This window comes from Melanotaenia boesemani, chromosome 9 (genome assembly GCF_017639745.1).
Source record: "Melanotaenia boesemani isolate fMelBoe1 chromosome 9, fMelBoe1.pri, whole genome shotgun sequence".
NCBI classification, from domain to species: domain Eukaryota; kingdom Metazoa; phylum Chordata; class Actinopteri; order Atheriniformes; family Melanotaeniidae; genus Melanotaenia; species Melanotaenia boesemani.
Genome location: NC_055690.1, coordinates 4,019,138 through 4,024,215, shown reverse-complemented (window position 1 = coordinate 4,024,215; position 5,078 = coordinate 4,019,138).

Here is a 5,078-nt window from a genome sequence, read left to right as displayed (position 1 = left end):
GGTGATTAGTCAATTTGGAAATTATTTGAAATTTTTTATTAATTTTAAAGCAGTGATTAATCATGATTAATTAATTTGAAAGCTGTGATTAATCTGATAAAAAAATTTAATCATTTGACCCTGATTTTAAGTAATTGATCTTGAGATAATTTGTTTAAGTATTTTTAAAAAAGAGAGCTGGATTTTGGAATATAAAGTATGTCTTGCACCAAATAACTGAATCTGAATTAACTTAATATTTTTTTAGTGCTTCCCTTTCCAAGTAGCCTCCCACTAAACATTAGACGTCTGATGGACTTGCAGATCACGTCTACATTACGTCCGTCGGTCCATGACCAATTCTGGATGTGAAAAACAGGTCTGCTATTTTGACGTCTAACCATGACCCCACTTGGACATCAATATGCAGTTTAACATCTGAACGTCAGACTCTGTAACTTTTTTGGAGGTCATATGGACGTCTAACACAGGTGCAGGAAATTAAGATGAATGCCACATTTTTTTCATTTAAGACAAATAATATCAAACTTGTTATCAACCCCATTAACTCATTCAACATTATTTGTTAATTGTTTTCTTTTTTTTCTTTTTTTATTGAGAACATGATATTTTTCATTTTCAGTTTTTTCTGAGATGATTTTATTGGGATTTCGGACCATCTGGCTATAACTAACATCAGCATCCTCTTTTTAAAGATAGTCTGCATCGCAGTCTTATACCATTATGTTTGCACAACCACGCCCTACCCGACTGAAGTTATATGTGCGAAATCAGTGGGCTGAGTTAAACACAACCAGTATCATTTGAACCAGTTAACGCCACTTTAATTGGCTGAGGCAGCACATCATCGTAACTCAACCAATCAAAGCTGGTCGGCCTGCAGTTTAACAGCTGAAGCTTTAGCTGAAGCAGCAACTGTTCTCACATCATTCTGATCTGCTCAGAAGTTGAAGGTGAGTTCAGTCAACTTCATTTTATGTGTAACTGGGTATTTATAATGTCAGGTGTTTTCGCTTTGTTGTCTTAAACCACCTTAAAACCTGCTTTGGCTACAAATGTCATACAGCTCATCCCTTCAGTGTTAAAATGAATTGGAATGGATCTTGAAAACAATTGACCAGAGTCTAAAAATACATTTACATGTATGCATTTAGTAGATGCAAAAAAAGCGACTTGGTCAGTCGGCAGTTACTTCTCAGTCACCCGGCGGTTACGGTCAGGGTCAAAACGTTGGCACCTGAGATTAAAACTACACTTTTAGGCTACTAGCAAGCTAGTCAGTTCATATTTACTGTTGTGCTCCCATGTGTTAGTAAATCTAATGGTTGAGTTCTGAAAAAGTGAACATTGTTGAGACAAGTGTGCAAACGATTGGCAAAAACTGTAAAATACAATGCAAACTGTCTTGCTGCTATGATGCTGGAAAAAAGTAAAAAAAAACAAAACAAAACAAAAAAAACAAAAACAAAAAACAATAACAATACCAAATGTCTACCATAACTATCTTAACATTTGCTGAGATAATTTTGTATTATAGCAGCATTGCTAGTGGATGCCACAGCAACATGTTTTTTCCTTTCCATATTTATAATCATTTTGCTTTTTCTACCCATGTAGATGGAAACATGAAACGTAACCAGTCAGCAATAGAAGACTTTATAAGGATGCACACATCTGAGCATCTGAAGCACCAAGAAGAAGTGGAGGTGGATGATATACACCCATCACTCAGGACTAACACCTGCAAATTTAATCAGTTTGTTTTTTTCCTCCCCATTATAGTTGTTTGAACGAATTTTAAGATAAAACCCAGTTTAGTGCTTTAATTTTTTTTATTTTTTTGTCGATCTACAAACAGGAAAAAGTTGGGATATGTAATTTTTTTCTATTACAACCAGTGTTCACCACCACTTTACCGCCAGTGTCGACTTGTTCTACTGTTTAATTAATAACAATAAGATTGAAATTGAGTGTTGATTGAATTGTGATTTTTCTTTGTTTTTGTCAGTTTGTGTGTAACTGTAGTCCCAGGAGTTTCCAGAGGCTGGAACGCCAGTTTTCCTGTATCTATTTAGCTCAACAGCAGGTTCAAAACAGGAATTACACCTTTGTATGTCTTTACAGATTTGTGCCACTGAGGAGTTTAAATTAATGGATAAATAAAGTTATTTTGTTGTTATTTCTTAGTCATGTTTTTTTGCAAGGGTCCACCCCCTCCACAACACCTGGACAAGTCAGAAGCAGCTGCAGGACACAGGTTCAGGAGATCCTTGTTCTTTCGGCCACTAGACTGTAGAACACTGATTTCGGACATCTTCCTCATAACCTAAAATGGGGAACTAATATTATATCTTAATCTTTAGTGATCTTACTTTTTAATTTTAATTACCTTATGATAGAATTTGTCACTTTGGGATGAATGTCTAAAATAAGTTCAAATATGACGTAGAGAAGACGTACACAATGACCACATTTTGACTACAAGTAGCCCCAATACAAATGATCCATAGACGTCAATACTTGATGTTATTTAGACATCGGAAAAAAGACGTCTGGCGTCACAGTCTTGTGGGGACCAAAACTGGACATCCAATATGACTTGGTAAAGACGTCATTCAGACGTCACCTTACACAGTGGGCAAACTGCTGTGGCAATCCCTGGCAGCGCCCCTGCTTATACCAGAACATAAAAGAAAACTCTCCAACACTTTTACTAGTTTAATTCTGACAGGGCAAAATTTGGTCTAAAATGTTATTGTTTTAGATACTTAACGGTCCTGTTCCCTTAGCCAACCAGCATAGTACCCTATGATTTCAACAACCGCTGAGAACAAAACTGAAAAACGGTAGAGGCTTTAAGTTGTTTTTGAGATTCCGATTCAGATCTCCACCACCACCTCTCCTACCTCCTGTTTGCTGTTCATATTAAATATTGCAGTGGATGCTGCATCATGACTATGACCTGCAGGAACACTGGTTGAATATTACAGAGCTGCTATTGGCTTAGATAAAACCGCAGAATCTGACACCACTGTAATGAAACTGGTTGTAAACACAAACACAGCTCCCATCAACTGCAAGATCAACGGACTATCATAAAAGACAGCTAAAGAAAAATGATGACGCAATTCTTAGAAAATGAGATACATTGAAATACCCACTTGTCATTTCTCATTTATTCCCAGAACTATCCAGCGAGGCCTGCAGCAGGTCAGAGCAGCCTGGTCCATCCCAGCTCAAAAGGCCACTTTGGGAGAGATACTGATGATGGTGGGAGGAAGCTTTGCTAAATGAGCCACAGCAGTGAGCTGGAAAATGAGTAATGTTCCCTGGGTGAGCCCAGATTGGTCAGCCTGCCTTAGCACTGCATGCCCCGCCAGGACAGATGCCATAGACCTGGATGCATGACGCTACTGTTGGGTGCAAACATCCTATGTCCAAAACTGTTATTTTTCAAGAAACTAATAAAACTTTACGGTTTTTGAATAATTAGACATAATGTCATCAAACTTGGTATTGTGTTTTTACATCATAAATCTTTGGTTAAATATTTGTAAAACTACAGACAGACATAAAGGGTGACCAACATTACTGATTTATGAAGAAAAATCACGAATTTTGGAGATAGAAGCTCTGTTTATTATCGGCTAGATATTAAAAGTGAATGGATAAATTTTATCTACAAGGTTTATTAAACATAGTAGGTGAGATAGTCTTTTATTTATGTATAAATGCCAACTGTTGATGCCATGTAGCCAACAGAGCAGGATCATACCACACAAGAGGGGATGCATGGGACAGCACAGGATAAGGACAGCTGTCATATCAATGGTGGGCTGAAAATGGATGGACATGGACAAGGGGAGTAAATCACAAGTTCGATTAAAAAATATATTTACCAATTCAATTACCAATTATAAAGATTTGATGTTTGCTGATGATTCTTTAGATTCAACTGGATCAGACTCATGGATCCAGAGATCAATATGAGACGATATAAACCACATTCTGGATTTTAGACTTTTACATCTTCACATCATGGAAAACAAATCTGAAACATTAAATCAGGGTAAAGTGTAAACCTTCCTCCTATTTAGAGTCTGAGGCCAAATATTTTTACAGCTTGGTTATAATAACCATGTTGGTGCTGTGTGACTTTAGCAGGTTCACACACCTTTAGATTTCCACAATTTCCTCATCAGAATAAAATTCCACGTGTTCTTCCTGAAGAACATCTGATAGACACATGTAGGCAGAGCAGCCATTTATCGTTCCTCATGTTAGAGTAGTGGTTCTTCTTTTCAGATTTACTCAAGAAACCGAATAAAGTTGTTTACATAACTATAACGGAGTCAGTGTAACTTACTTGTGCCTGCAGACAGATGATTACTGTATCCGTAGTTGATCAGTAATCTCAATCTGGATTAATGCTGCTAAGTTATTGATCATTGAATTGATGAGTTGATGCATATTAGCATGTTATTACTTCCCTAATATGGACATCAGTGTTACTTATACATAAGGACCTAATATTGATGTAGTTTGCAGTGAAGTTCAGTATTTTTTGCACATATTTCATGTTTTCTATGCTTTCTATGCACGTTTTCAAACGAACACATTTTAAAATAACTGTTATTATTGTATTTAGTGTATGAAAAATGCCAAGGTATGATTATTCTTGATGATTTTAGTTTTATACATGCATGTGTATCTAAACATAATTATTATATTATTCCAAATTATCCAGATCTGGGAAAGGTGAAAAATTCCCATCATCATTATTAACATGGCCGTTGTGAAAACGTTGCTTGTGTCTCATGTTGTCTGCTGAAAGAAAAGAAGACAAATAATTCAGATCACTTTAAAATTAACCGTAACAAATAACGAGTTGCTTTCTTTTTCTTTTTCCTTTCTGAAATGATGTAAAATTCTAAATATTGACATAGAGGTATATGTAATGTGCTGGGTGATGATCTCCTGTGTCACCCAGCACCATTACCTCTATCATCACCAGTTGCTTAGGAACAGTAGTGTGTAGCTCTGAGGGGTTAATTGTGATGGAGTGTTTACCCTTTAGG